Raw genomic sequence first — 16,765 nt, forward strand, 5'->3', positions numbered from 1 at the left:
CAGTCCAAGAGAATCCAATCCCTCTGGCCTCTGTGGGCACCTGCACTTATGCACACAAATATGCATGCAAACATACATACCTACACACAATTAAAACTAATAAAAATAAAGCTTTAACCTGTGCTTGATAGATTTTTAAAAATGAAGGATCAGTTTCATTTCAATATTTTCATATATTTATGTTACCTAGCTATTTGTGTACTGTTTTTAACTTTATGTATCTCAGAATAATTGATTTTCATTTGCATATTCACCCTATTAGAATATAGCTGTTCAGTTTTTTTTTTCCTTGAAAACATAGCAAACAACTGAACTGCCACTCTGCATACTTTTAAATATCTCTCGTTTGGTTGCCTGCCTTAGTTCCTTTTCCATTGGTGTGACAAAATGCCCCAACAAAAGCAACTGAAGGAAAAGGAGAGGGCTGTTGGCTGTAATTCCAGAGGAATCTAGTCCATCATGGTAAGAAAACATGGCAGCAGTGAGGGATGCCATGGTAGCAGGAAGCTGGTTGGTCACATTGCTCAGCACTTGGGAAGCAAAGAGGAAGCAGGACGTGGATCCAGGCTGTACAACCTCAGTCCTGCTCCTTGTGATCCACTTCTTCCTGAAAGGCTTTGCTGTCTACAGGTTCAGAAACCCGTCCAAACAGCTACATTAGCTGAGAACCAAGGGGTCAAAATGGGTACCTAGGGAAGACACTTTACATGCAAACCACAACACTAACAATATTTGGGAATGAATAGAGAGTGTCAAAAGTCCATCTTCTCATGGCTACTAAAACACTGACTACTGAGGGTTGCACCTCCATTTTGAACCTGTGTGGAACTCTTTCTTGCTATTTTAGGAGGACCCAGATGGTTTCCTCAATCTAATTTTCTTTTCAATCTATACTTCCTTTGTCATAATTACTAAGCCTCCAAGAATGCTCTTTCTTCTGTAAACTTGCCATTTTTATGAACTCAACTAGAAAAGATACATCAGTATGAATTGAGCAGGCCATAAAAAAGGAACTAAATACTTATTCCAAAAGAAGTTTTGTTATATTAGTATGTCTTATTCTTTTTTAATTTAGTAACCCATCAACTCCAATTCATGCTATTTATATACTTTTTGGTGTAGAACATAACTGATCTACTGGAGTCAGAACCTTAAAGAAACTGCCTGCCTCAGAAGCTGTCAACTGTCCATAATCCCTGTCAGTTGAAAAACTAGAACACATAACACTTTTCATAGATTGTCCTTAGAAAACAATAATGCAAGGCTGGTTTATAGCAATAAGACAAAATTTCATATAAACCAATGTTTTCACACATGTATACTCTTACATATAAGGCTTATAGACTAAATTGCCTGTGTATATATTATAGCATATTGTATAGTACAATATATTATATAGTATATTATAGCATGAAGTATATATAATATAGAGGAAGACTTTTCAGTGGGTTTGTATGATAGCTTCGAACACTCATATCCAACCTCATAATTGTCTTCTTGGTTGTGCTAATGTGCTTCCTAAAAAATTCATTGGTCAGTATGTAAGATGCATACATAGTATATTGTAAAACACATTATATAGCAAATATTGTACACAGCATATGTTGTTATACTATATATGTCTATATAGTGTTTTGTGGATTAGGTTTGAATTTTTTAGATTTATTTTATTTCATGTGCATGAGTATTTTGTCTTCATGTATGGATGCAAGCCACATGCATATCTGGTGTCTACAGAGCTCAGAAGAGGGAAGGTATTGTATCACCTGGAGATGAAGAGACAGGTGGTTGTGAGCTGCCATGAGTGTGTTGGGAGCTGGATCTGGGTCCTCTGTAAGAGCAGCATGTGCTCTTAAGCATTAAGCTATCTCTGTAGCACCAATTTATAAATTATATTGTTTTAAATGCCTGTCTATTTAACAAATGAATGTTCAAAAAGTATTTAATGCATTATGACATGTAACAGAGATCAAATACATATTATATATATATATATATATATATATATATATATATATATATATTATATGTAATGATTATATAGAAACATTCACATGTATACACATACATGAAAACTTGTGGCTGCTTATTCTGATGGCTGGAAAGTTTATTTTATCTATGAGTTTAGTAGTATTGCCACTTTCATACTTATATATTATTTAAAAAATATTTCTTTCAGTTTCTGAGATTCTCTCACAGTTGCATCATTTCCCTCTTCCCTGTCCTCCCTCAAAACCCTCCCAGGTACCCCTCCTTGCTTCCTTGCTCTCTTTAAAATTTGTGGCCTTAAAAAAATTAACTGTTGTCATGTGTACATGTGCGTGTGTTGTGTGTGTGTGTATGCATGTGTACATGTATGCCTAAATATATTAATGTAACCTTCTTAGTCTGTACAACATACTTGTATGTATGTGTTAAGGGCTGACAATTTGGTACTGGATAGCCAATTGTGTTTTTCTCTGGGAGAAAACTGTTTTATCTGCTGTCAGTATTCCTTTTAGAAGAGGGGTTCAAGAGATTGTAAGTGCCTTGTATATTCTCTAACTCTTTTAGGAACAACACAGTCTCAGAACAGCTGTAATTTGAAAATTTAGATGTTTTCAGCTTAGAATTAATTTTGTTGTTTTCCCACATCTATTTCTTTTCTCATATTTCTTATCTTTTCATTCATTAAATATATTTTCATTGCTCTCATTTGGCTTAATTATGATAACTGCTTTAAAGTTATTAGTTACTAATTCTAAATCAGAACAATCTGAAGGTCAGTTTATATGCCATTTTACAATTACTAGTTGAGAATTAGTAATATTTTGCATTAAATTATAGACTGACTCAATGTCATATCTAGTTTTTATTCTGTTTCGGCCCAGTGACTGGTGTGGATATTTTTGCTTTAGGAGACACATAACTGGGCTCAAGTTTCCTACTCAATAATTGACAATTCAGATCATTTACCTCTCTCTTCTATAGCAAGGTCTGCATTCTGTGCAGTGTACACAGGATCTAGATCACTTGAGATTTCCGATGGGGTGGATGAATGTGGGCTCCTCTATGTGAGCAGCTCCTTTTGGAAATTGTCCACCACTATCTATGAATCATGTGATTAAATCTACGTGATTTTGAGTAGGATTTCAGCTATCACCTAGAACTCACTTTAGATGGTTGGCCAACTATAAACATTGAAAATGTTTAACTTCTTATCTGATGTTCTTCTGATTCAAGGATTGGTTTCCTTCAAACATCTATTGACTTTTATTCCCCAAAGTTGACGATTAGCATTGCAGAAAGGTATTGGTCTGTTGGGGGCTTGCTTAACCACACCCGAAAGGGAACTCAAGTGGACCATGGATCCAAAAAGGTAGAAAGACAAACTAGATGATACAACAAAAATGCATACACCTAAGTTTTTAAATGCTGGAGACGAGGAGAGGTGACATCTCCAGGCTCTTCTAATATCCTGCTGTCCCAGTGCCATACCCATGTGTATGGGGGCCTAAAACAGATACATGGTGCCCTTTCTATGTTCCCAAGTAAATATGAGGGACAGAGATAGACAATTGTGGTCTTATCCACCACCTCCTTTTTGATTTCTAAATTTGTCTCTTGCATCATATTTCCTCAGAAATTTGAAAAAAGAATCTTCATCTGAAGCACAAGCATGTATTGACTCACCCCATAAAGTTGATGAGGAGAGAAGACACATCCAGGTAGCTAACTGGCATATTTTATAGTAAAAGCACTTGAAAAATATCACACTAAATATTTATAACAGAAAAAGTTCTTTTCAGGGCTTTTGAGAAAAAAAATAACATCTTCCTGTTGGATCTTGTTCTTAATTCAAGGAAGATTAAAAAGCTAATCTGTTTTTTCTGCTCAATTTGTTAGACATGCTACTTAGGTACCATCATTTTGGAATTGCTTTAAAATACATTAAATTTGATGTATTCTTCTTCTAGTCATTGCCATTCAAATTCCTTACTATCAATAGGCTTAACTGAACAGAAAGAATAGAGGGAAATTTGGAGAGATGGCTCTGCAGTTAAAAACACTGGCTTCTTTAGCAGAAGACCCAGGTTTGCTTCCTAGTACCCACTAGTGGTTCACAGGTGACATTAAGTCCAGTTTCAGGGAATCTGATGCCCTCTTCTGGCCTTCATGGGCACTGCACACACATGGTACACATACTAATGAGCAGACAGAATATTCATACACATAAACTAAAAATGGATTTTTAGAAATTGGTATGTGCCTCATCCTGTGCATAACTGGCATATAATACAAGACTGTTTTGTAGGAGTTTGTCTCATTTACTACAGAACACAAGTCCCTCACCTAAGCAGAGGGGTTGTTCAATAAAATGAAGTGAGGAATACAAGGTCGCCACCAGACAGCAGGTATTTGGTATAAATATTATTAAGGACAGATGTGACAGAACACTAACAACAAATTGAACATTATATAAATAGATATGAATAGATATGTTATTCCTCATGTGAGCTGTGGTCAGAGAAAGGTCATGATTAGAAAAATCAATGAGGATAGGTAACTTGAACAGAACCAACAGTCCTCCAAGGAGAGGAAGGGACATACTCAGGCAAAGAGAATCATAGAATTGCTAAGTTGAACCATGTTGGTACTTTAGTTAGGCAGTAATCATTACAGAGAGCAGTTCAGAGAGATCATTCAAGGGTTGAGTATTCAGTTATGTGTATGTTAAGATCCCAATGTTGGTCTTAAATCTAGCACAAGGAAAGATGCCACAGCCACTTTTGCTGCTACCAAAGTTTCCTTTGCCTGGAAGAATTTCAATATACCCTGATACCGACTTCACCTTTTAAGAGTTGGGAAACTCTACCTCTATCTAGCTCCAAGCTTCAGGAAAAATGAGTTGACAAAGAAAATTAGAACCAGTTTCAAATGTGGTATACTGGAAATTCTCAATTTCAAAAGAATGGACATAGAAAAATTCAGAAATATGATGGACACACTCCACATGGTCTGAGTCTCCAAAAGAAAAGATTACCTACTAAGGATGTCTGGACTGAGCTGGGGAGATGGTTTTGTGGGTAAAGTTCTTTCTTCACACAAAGTGACACAGTTTCATTCCCCAAACCTGGCATATCGATATATTGGAGATGCAGGGACAAGCAGGTACCTGGGATTTATTGATCAGCCTGTCTAGCCTACTTAAGGAGTTCTAGGTCTATGAGAGACCCATTCTCAAAAACAGGGTAAATGATATTTGAGGAGTCATACCCAAAGCTGTCTGCTGACCTCCACATGTGCAGGCATGTACATTCTTACACACACACACACACACAAACACGGACATGCACAGGCACATGAAGTATGGAATGATCCAAAGAATAGAAACAACTTTAAATTATTGCATTGATAAATAGAAGATGGGAGAGATTAGCAGACACCAAGCAGCTGTCTTACAGAGTCCAATTCTAGAAGATCACAAGTTAAAACTGGGAAAGAATGTGAGCTGATCTGAGGTACAGCAGCCAGCACAGCTGTTCATAAGCTATTTAAAGGGAGGGGTGCCCCAGTACATGACACCTGGTGACATTGAATATAGCCCCTGCTGTGGTAAGTCCTGGAGTTGGTTGTGAGCTGTCAACAAAATATCAGATATTGATTATTTTTTCTCTCATTTTCAATGTCATTGAAGACTGCTCAGTACATGTCTGAGGTACCCCATCTTCAGTGGTTGCAATGGAAGGTCATTCTCTTGGACACATGGAAGAACTATGCTTTGATAATTCCTCCTGGCCAGGAAAACACAGCTCTCACATTTAACCCCAAAGCTCAGAGGCTGTGGCTTTTTTTCCCTGATGTATTTCTGATATGTGGGGGAATGAGGGAGGTTTTACAGCACCTGTATGTAATGAGGAAAATGAAAGTTTGCAATAGAAATCTTTGTACTCTCAGTGCCAGTACCCGAGAGATTAGTATAGGAGGCAGAGCCTTCAGGAGATGACTCTATATCATGTAAGAGGAGGCTGCATGAGTGAGTTTGGTATTCTGATGCAAGAGACCCCAGGGAGCTTTCCTGTCCTTTTGCTCTGTGAGAATGTGGAAAGAACTTGGCAATCAGGGGGCTGAGAAAACGGTTCAGTGGCTAAAATGATTACCATGCAAACATGAGGAACTGAATTTGGATCCTCTGAATCCATATAAATGCTGGGTTGTATTCAAGGTAGCTCACTTATAACTAAACTCAGAAGGTGGAGCCAGGGAATCTCAAGTGCAAGCTGGCTTGCAAAGACCAGCTGTATTTGTGAGATCTGGATTTGATCTAGAGTCTCTGCCTGAGTGAATGTGGTGGTAAAGTGTAGCAGGAATCTTAAAGGTACTTATTAATAAAATCAAACCTGAGGCCAGTTATTGGGGTGAATGCTGGAAGATTAGAGAAGTAGAACAAGCCACAGCTTCCTCACCTCGCCAGTTCCTTAGCTGGTCTTGTTTCCTCAGACTGCAAGCCTCTCGGTACTCATCCGGAATGAATCTCAGCTGAACTGTGCTGCTCAAAGCCAAAAAGCTTAACCAGCCAAATGCTTAACCAGCCAAATGCTGCTAGTTTCTCGTCCTCACGCCTTATATGCCTTTCTGCTATCTGCCATCACTCCCTGGGATTAAAGGCTCACTCCCTGGGATTAAAGGCACACGTCTGGCTGTTTCCAATGTGGCCTTGAACTCACAGAGATCCCAAATGGATTTCTGCCTCTTTGAATGCTAGGATTAAAGGTGTGAGTGCCACCATTTTCTAGCCCAAGTATCTAGAGGCTTTTCTGTTCTCTGACCCCAGATAAGTTTATTAGGGTACACAATATTTTGGGGAATACAATACCACCACAGTAAAGCGAACAAGGATGATCCCCAACATCAAGCTTAGGCTTCCACATGAATGCACACAAAAATGTGTGTTCATCCAAACCATGTGTTCCTCCACACATGCAAAATATGCAAACACATCTACACACAAGCAATAAAACAAGCAAACAAACAACAGATAAGTTGTTTAGTCTATAGCCTGGCCTGGAAGAGAGCTCTTACCAAAGCTCACCATGTCAGGTCTCTAATCTCAGACTTTCCATCTCCAGATATCTGAGAAACAAAGTTATATCAGTTTTGAGGTAGTCTGATCTGTGGTATTGTTGTTATGGCATCAGGAAGAATCTATGACGTTAGCATCCTCATGTACAAAATCCTCTAGGATATCAACTCAGACACGGCTGCTGTTTGACTCTTCCGTACTCAACACTGTACACAAAAACTAATGTTCTAGGCCTTGCTAGTTTTCTTTCTCTTCCTTTAGTCATCAAAAGTTTGTGTTAAGCTTATTACTTTATGGAATTCTTGACCCAATTAGCTACTACATTGCCAAAGATGAGGACCTTGGACTTTTTACTTTCCTTCCACCATCTCCCAATCACTGGGAAACTGACCGATAGCCTTGTATACACTAAGCAAGCACTCTGCCAGAGTGTCATTCAATGCCCCTGATTAAAAGTACTTGCTGTGTAGAAAATAACTTACAAAATAGGCATGAACTTTAATATGACATATCCATCACCCAGTGAATATCTAGAAAAGTCCCTAAAATCTTATTGTAGGTGTTGAAATGTAGAAGGCTTTTTTGGACTGCTATCTCCCAAATCATGACACAAAGACTTATTAATAATGAAATCTTGGCCTTGGCCTAGGCTTATTTTTAACTAGTTCTTACAACTTAAATTAACCCCTATTTTAAAATCTACATTATATTATGTGGCTTGGTCAACTTTACTCTGTACTGTCCACCTGGCTTCTACTGTGTCTGGCTGGTGACTCCTTCCTTCTTCCCAGAGCTCTATGTCCCTAGAAGTCCCACCTAACCTCTTCCTGCCTAGCTATGGCCATTCAGCTCTTTATTAAACTAATCACAGTGACACTTCTTCACAGAGTGTAAAGGAACATTCCAAAGTATTGAAATCTATGTCTGGAATTCTCCAAATCTCATCCCATCACTTCTCCATCAAATTTCATCCCTGACTTCTCTTTTCTTTCTGTCTCCTCTTCAGCAGTGTAAGTTTCTGTGTGCTTGTTTCTCTGAATCATATGCTCTCGCCTTGCCTCTTATTTCTCTTTCAGATTTGTATGAAAAGTCATGCAATGCACATAAACTATATGTCATTTCTCAAATATATTCTTTTGTGGCCAGAATCACATTTCTGTGATATATCTGTTTTCATCCACAGAAGGAAGGGGCTCTACTTCTTACCTGTTATGTAATACTCCATTTGTGTAGTTATTTATATATTTTTTTTCCTGTAGAGGACATTGATTTGTTTCTGGTTTTGGCTATTTTTGGCAGCAAGTTCTTCCTGTACCACTCTATATCTCAGGGACTGACTCCTCAGCAAGTGTTTCAGGAACGAATGTGGGAGTTCATTGATGGTTAGCTCATACCCATGACTGTGACTGTAAGGGTGAGGTCTTGATTAATGGCTGGTGTGGGAGGTCCCAACCTACAGTGGACAATGCCAGCTCTCAGCAGGTGGACCTGATCTGTATACAAAAGCTAGATGAGCAAGCCAGAAGGACCAAGACAGTTTTCAGCATTGCTCTGTGGTCTCTGTCTCAGCTCCTGCCTCCACGTTCCTGACTTGAGCTGCTTCCTTGATTTCCCATGATGATGAACTGTAAACCTGAAGACATAAGGAACTCTTTCCTTCCTCAATTTGCATTTGGTTGCAATTTGTCTAGAAAGCAAACCAGAACAGCATAAACACCATTACAGATGCTTAGTGTTTTGTTGTATTTGTTTTTACAAACTCTGACTTAATTTAATTTCATCCATTTATTCTTTGTTTTTCTTTGGTAGGATACTGAGGATGATCCTGAGGTATTATGGTAGCTAGGTTTCATGACATTAATCATATTTATCTACATATATCATTATATTTTTTTGACTTTTTAATAGGCATTTTCTAAAGTTATCTGGCAATCAAGTAGTGGGGAGGTCATGTGACCTGGCTATAACTATAAGGCAGATAAAGAAGCTGACTGGGAAAATTCTGAAGAGACTTTTACAGAAATTTAGAGAAGAATTTGTGAAGAGAGAAAATACCACCACTCACATGTGAAATTTCCACGATGTAGTTATATACTGGACTTATCATATTATAGTCTCTTTAGAAATGCTATGGGGACAGCCTCAGGAAGATGTTCTATGTGGTCTTATGTTAGCATGGTGAAGCAATTTTCAGAAATCTCCATTCTTCACTTAAAATTATTTTTAACAGAATATGCAATCCATAGAAATACAGCCTATAATTCCTTCTCTCCAGACCCATCTACATCATTCAGAAACAGCTTCCTTATCATACATACCACTCACTTTTAGATTTTTCCTTATTTTTGTTCCTTACCCTAACATCCATTCTTTTTATTCTCTGCACGAATTTCTAAAGGCTTTGATTTGGTATGGTGTGGTCCAGGCTGGCCTGCAGTGGAAGGCAAATGAATGTTTTAATATATACCAAGAATTGCTTTATGACCCAGCATGTGGGGCATCTTGGTCAATTTTTCATATACACTCATAATGAAAATGTATTAACTGAGGCCAAGTTTTCATCTTCCTTCCTTACTTGGCCACCTTTTATTCTCTCAACTATCAAGAGGAGGGTCTTGAAATTTGGTTATATTACAACTCTTTCAGTTTTACCATTTTTTTTTTTTTTGCTAAATATATTTATAATAAAGCTTCATTTATGGACACATAAATGTTGCACCTTGTCTTGCCCCATGGGCCCCCTTTATTCCTTTTTATTATTGCATTTGTGTGCTGACTCTGTTTCACACAGAATGAATACTCATTCTAGGTTTTAAAAATCACTGTAGTTTGGGTAGAGTTAAGTGGTTAGAGATGTTTGCTTCCAAGTGTGACAATATGACTTGAGTTCATCCTGGGGATACAGATAGTAGGAGAAAACTTATTCCCACTGGATTTCTCCTGACTGCCAGAATCACACACACACACACACACACACACACACACGCACACACGCACACACGCACACACGCACACACGCACACACGCACACACGCACACACGCACACACGCACACACGCACACACGCACACACGCACACACGCACACATGCACACGAATGAAAAAGATTAGTAAAAATGAAAAAAATAAACCTATGGTAGCTTGTAACTTGTTTGGCAACTTTCATATGTTTTTTTCAGTGTTCACTAACATCATCAACATTTTATAATGGTCATGCTTTGTCCATCTTTGTCTATATGTACCCTAACAGGCACGGATGATACCTCAGCATGGCTTTAATTTCATTTTCTCTGATTAGCAGTGTCAAGTAGTTCTACATCCATCTTTTGGCCATTTGTCTGCCGCTGTCTGAGAAATGTTTATTCAAGTCCTTTGTCCAGTTTTCAAGAAAACAACGTGGGTTTCTTTTGATATTGTGCATCATGCATTCTTGTATATTTTACACACTCACACTTTGTGCTGTTCTATAGGCTTATCTCTTTGCAGCTCTTTCTTTGCCATATAGAAGCAATGCAGCTTGAAAAAAATGATATTGATCTATCATTGTTACTTGTGCATTCGAGGTCTTAACCAAGCAGACTATGCTCAGGTCTGGGTGATGAAGTATTCCTCCTATGTTTTTTTTCTAGAAGTTTCAGTTCAGTTTTTCAAATAGAAGTCCTTAATTCATTTGAGCTGAGATCTGCAGATGATTAGCTACATGGGCCTAGTTTCAGCTTGAATATGAATATTGGCTTCCTCCAACATCATTTATTGCAGTCTGTCCTTTCTTCATAATATCTCCTTGGCCATTCATGAAAACAAGTTAGTAGAGAATATATACTTTCTCCCTATTGTTATGTGTGACCATTGTTAATACAGAATCATGCATTAGTCTAGAATAATTTTATGCTATGTTTTGGAGCCAGGCAGTATGATGCTTCCAGGCTTGTTTTTATTATTTGGATTTTTGTAGTTTTTTTCTTTCATGGTTTCACATGGATTTTAAGATTATTATTTATTTATTTTTTACTCCGTTGAAAACTGTTTTTGGTATGTATGGGGAGAAGCATATAGGGCTGAACTCCACTGATATTTTTATAGAGATGATATTTGATTTCTAGATAACTGTCTTAGTTACTATTCTGTTACTATAAAGAGACACCATAGCTCTGGTAATTTATAAAAGACAGCATTTAAATGGGGCTTGCTCATGTGGCAGGCAGGCAGGCATGGCACTGGAGCAGTAGCTAAGACCTTACATTCTGACTTTCAAGCAGCAGAAAGACAGAGAGAGACAGATAGAGACAGAGACAGAGAGACTGGATCTGGAGTTGGCTTACCCCAGTGACATACCTTCTCTAACATGGCCATACTTGCTAATCCTTCCAAAACAGTTCCACTAACTGAGCATTCAAATACATGAGCCTGTGGGAACCATTCTCATTCAGACTATCATAATAACTACATTTGGACTAGCTATTTTAATAGTATTAACTTTTTCAGTTCACAAAATTGTGTATTAGCCCATTCATTCGTGTCTTTGTCCACCTTGATCATCAGTGATTCATGTTGTCATTGTGTTCCCTCATCATCTTATTTGTTAAATTTACTCCTAAGACATTTTTATACTCACTCTAAGTGGGATCATTTCCTTGATTTGTATTTCAGATGATTTTCCATTAGCAAATGTATACACTACTGATTTTTCCTATTGATTTTGTATCCTGCAACTTCATTGAATTTGTTCATTAGTTCTAACAGGTTTTCACTGACAGCTTTGTGGCATTTTATTTACATAACCATTTTATCCACAAGCGGCAATTTTACTGCTTTCTTTACAATTTATGTACTTTATTTATTTCTCTTATCATTCTGTCTAGAACTTTGAAAACTATGTTGAACAGAAGTGGTGAAAGTTGGCAACTTTGTCCTCTTCTGGATCACAGAGGAAATTTTTATTTAGTATGACATTAACTGTAAGTTGGTAAACATGGCCTTTCCTGTGTTGGGTCTTTCTGTTCCTAATTTGTTGAACATTATCCCCCAAAGAAATGATGAATTTTGTTAAATGTTTTTCTGATTTTATTGAAATGATATAGTTGTGTCTTTATGTCCCAGTCATTGGGATGAGGGATGGTGCTTCAGAACACAGGGAATGTGTTCAGTTGTACTTATGGTCTATGTGTACTGAACTGTCTGTGCATTCCTGAGATGATTCCTACTCACTTGATTTGAATAGTCTCGTGATGTGGATTTAGTTTGCTAGTATTTAGTTGAGGGTATTTTCATACATGTTCCCCAAAGATCTTCTGAAGTTTTTCTTCCTTCCTTCATCCTTCCCTCCCTCTTTCCCCTCCTTTTCTCTCTTCTTCAGTGCCTTCTTCCTTCCCTATGTTTCCTCTTTCATCCCTTCCTTCATCCCTCCTTTCTCCCCTTCCCTCTCCCATGTCTTCTGCTTCCTCCCCTCTCCCTCCCTCCTTTCCCACTCTCTTCCCCTCCATTTATTTCCCCTTTCTTCATTCTTCCTTTTCCTTCTTTCCCCCCTTCCCCCTGTCCTCTATCTTCTCTGCCCTTTCTTCCCTTTCCCTGCTTGCTCCTCATTTCTTTCCTTCTCTCTCTCACTCTTTCCTCCCCCTGTCCACTCTGATCTGTCCCCAGGGTAGCTTGGAATTCAGAATCACGATGGAAACATCTCCTCTACCAGCACTTGAATTGGAATTGGTTTTTGTTCTTCTTTAAAATGTCTGGTAGAATGGTAGAATTTAGCAAGGATGTCACTTTGTTACTGGATTTGCTTTGACAGGAAATTTTAAGCCTTTTTTTTTTTTTCCATGTAGAACAGTGCTGAGTTCTTCCCCACTTAGTTAAGGGGGCTGGGCTATCTTCAGGCTTCAGTTGGTTGAAGTTGTGCTGCACTAACTCAGAAATGCCTTGGCCCAGACAAGGCACTCAGATCCTGCTCACAGTTCACTGACCACAGCTTGTAGCATCAAAAGCAATTTTAAAGGAATTGGGAAGCTTTGGGACAAATACACAGTCTTTATGTGAAGATGTAACATATGTCTTCTCTGGGTCCCAGACTTTACAGCAAGCAGAATTTTGTTAACTCATGCATGTGAATCCCCATACACTTAGCAAAGACTCTAAGAGCCCAGTGCTATGCAGTGTCAGGGACTTATTGCAGACAGGTATGCAGTCACACTCTACATGCATGAACGTGACTAACACCATTCCAAGTCCCATGCGGAAGAGCCTGTCCCAGGACTTTTACCCTATGACCTAGATATAAAGAACAACTATGTTCATGCATCTGGAGAATGTCAGGTTTGCTGACCACGACAATGGGTGGTGTTTCAGAGTGTGGGCAGGATCTGAGCCACAGAGGTGCCTATGTAAGAGAAGAGGGGACTTCTTGCAGGTCAGATGTATTTCCCCTGGGTATGAATTCAGGGCTTTGGACACTTGCTGACCCATTTACCAGAGTTGACCAGTGTCTGCTGTTTGTTTTCATCTAAGCAGTAACTCCTTAGGTGTTTACCTTCATGTATCATTGTGTTAATTGACATGATTATAGTATTAAAAATTCCAGATGCCACTGGGAGGAAGAATATGCAATATTTACTTTCTACCCCATTATCTTTTCATATTTCCTCATCCTATTTCCCTCTTCATTTCTATCCCTTCTCTCATTTCCTCATCCCTCAGTAAGTAGTTCCCTTTCTGATTTCACATATTTATGCAAAATCGAGATTATATATATATATATATATATATATATATATATATATATACATAAACATATTTAAGGGTTAAATTATACCCAGTTTTACATCTAAAAACTGATTTGAGTCATACAGATACTATAATACAAATTATTTAAATGCTCTATTTTATTTATTTTTTTACTTATAGATTTTAATACCAAATTATGAATATTTTCGGAGACAAAATGACAATCCTGAGGAAACACACTCTATATTTTTGAATTTTGTGTGCTTATTTCATTTTCTAATTTATTATGCTTTACATGTGTCTGTACTGTATATTTTAGCTACATTTAATGTAATTATATTTAATTTAATGTTGCCACATTAAGGCAAACTGAAAAGCTCATAAAACAAGAAATTATGGACTTTACCTAAAGAAAGGGCAAGAAAAGCAAATCTTATACACTAACAGACAAAATATTGTCTTTATAAACTTCTGTCTTCAGCATCACCTGTAGATGCAAGCAGTGATCATTAGGTTAACTGTGGATGCCTTTGATTCTCAGCCAAGTGACTAAAGGTTTCCTACCACTGGTCAGCATTTATCGTTTCTTCTTTAAAATTGCTCAACTCTCTTGTTTCATGGGGCTGCCTTCACCACCAGGCAGTTACTTCAAAGTCTATGACCCCTAGTAACATGTAGCAGTCACTTCACCAAGACAAGAAAGAGATCTAGATGTAGTTCCAGGAATCTGTGTGTTAGAAGAGGGTGTCTGCCCCCTGAGAACCTGACTTTGGAGATAGTTGTTGTGCAGACAGCAAATACCACAATACACACTTGCACCTGCAAGGTGGATGATAGGTGGTAGCCAACAGTTAGAGGCTACAGGGATTCTCAGACTCCTACGCTCTTTGGGGCTGATGTTCTTAATGCCTGAACCCCTAGGTGTTGCAGACTATTGTAGCTTTGAAAATCCTATGTCACTGACTCATTGACAGTAGTCCTATCCATCCCAAATCATCCCAAACAATTCCAACCCAGGGATATCCTGCTTAGAATATTCACTAGATAAAGGCCTTCCTTCTTATGAAACATCTCAGATGTTTTCCAGCTTGATAATTTATCAATATGTTTACAAGCAACACATGGGGCCATTAGCTTTTTTTTTTTTTTTGTCAGTGACAACATCCTCCCGATAATTAGAGATATATAGACTATGGGTCAGCTGGCTTACTTCTTCCTAGTAATGTTTATAATATCTATTAACGAAGTAGAACTTGTATTCATTATGGCCTGTAACTATAATTGGTTAATGAGATTTGGATGGATTCCATTTGCCATGGTTTATCTAATATAGGATTGTTCATTTTGATTTATTTCTTGGTTGTTTGGATTCTGTTACATAGTTATTTCTAAAAGGTCACAAAGATGTATTGATATTTCTATATTTAACAGTGTTGGGCAAAACAACTTGTTTTGACCAATATATTAGTTAAGAAAACACTGATTTGATGCTTCTATCCCAACATGCAGACACTCAGTTTTACGTTCTTTTCTTGACTTGGTGACGTTTTAAGGAGGGAAGGCAAAAAGGCTGTACTTGAAGGGCACACTGTGATCAGTCAGTAGAGATGTGTTGGATCAGTGTGTTCCAAAGAGCATCTGGGCTCTGTGGGGAGGAAGACTGTCATCAATTAGTGATCTCTGGCAAAGGCTCAGGAGGGAAGAGAGATGATCAACACACCTTCTCCAGACTAGCTGGAAATATTACCTTTTCCAGGATACAAATGAATCCTTGCCTAAGGATGAAATGTAGCTGCAAGAGAGAGCTGCAAAAATGTCATATGTATAGAAACACACACGTAACTGAAATGGAAGAATTCATGAGAGAAACTGGTAGATAAAAAGGAAACATGGTAAAGATACTGAGGTTAAGTGTCAAAAATAACAAATATGACCAAAAAGCTTTAGAAAATGTTTTATGACCTCAAAGGAAAAAAATCTGCATTCTTCTCAAGCACCTGAAGCATTAGAAACACAGATACTACATTAGGAAATATGGAATTAGCTCTAATTTAGAAGAGATTCAGACTATCTGCTAATCTTGATGAAATCAAATTAGAAATCAATAATGTATTCATGGCTAATGCCCTCCAAAATATGTAGATATTAAGTTGTATATTTTTAATGATTAACTGACTAAAAATGTAACCATAGAAAGTATCAGGCCACTTCAAGTCTGTGAGATTTAGCTTTAGCCAGGCTCAGAGAGGCCGTGCAAGCATAAATATCCAAGTTCAATTGCTGTGGGATGTTCTGTATGTTAAATGTGTTGTTCTGATTGGTTAATGAATAAAACACTGATTGGCCAGTAGCCAGGCAGGAAGTATAGGTGGGACAAAGAGAGAGGAGAATTCTGGGAAGTGGAAGGCTGAGTCAGAGAGACTCTGCCAGCCACTAACATGAGAAGATGTTAAGGTGCTGATAAGCCATGAGCCACAAGGCAATTTATAGACTAATAGATATAGGTTGATTTAAGATATAAGAATAGTTAACAAGAAGCCTGCCCAGGCCATACAGTTTGTAAGCAATATAAGTCTCTGTCTGTTTACTTGGTTGGGTCTGAGCAACTGTGGGACTGGCGGGTGAGAGAGAATTGTCCTAGACTGTGGGCCAGGCAGGACCAGGAAAACTCTAGCTACATTCAGTAACCAAGACCCATATACAAAAGCTATCTCTTTCATCTTGCACCTGAAATCCCAGTGGTGGGAAGGTGGACCCCTGAGCCTCTCTGGCCAGCCAGTCTAGCCTAACTGGTGAGCTCCAGGTCAATGAGGATTTTTATCCAAAAAAGGTGGATGGCATTCTTGAGGATGACACTGGAGCCTGTCTCCTGGTATCCATGACTCAGCATATGCATGAACATGCACACACACACATGTACACACTCATATGCAAGCATTTATAAAAGCAATCCTATATGTGCAATGGGAATCTGAGAAAAGCTACTTT

This window comes from Onychomys torridus, chromosome 7, assembly GCF_903995425.1.
Source record: "Onychomys torridus chromosome 7, mOncTor1.1, whole genome shotgun sequence".
Lineage (NCBI taxonomy): Eukaryota > Metazoa > Chordata > Mammalia > Rodentia > Cricetidae > Onychomys > Onychomys torridus.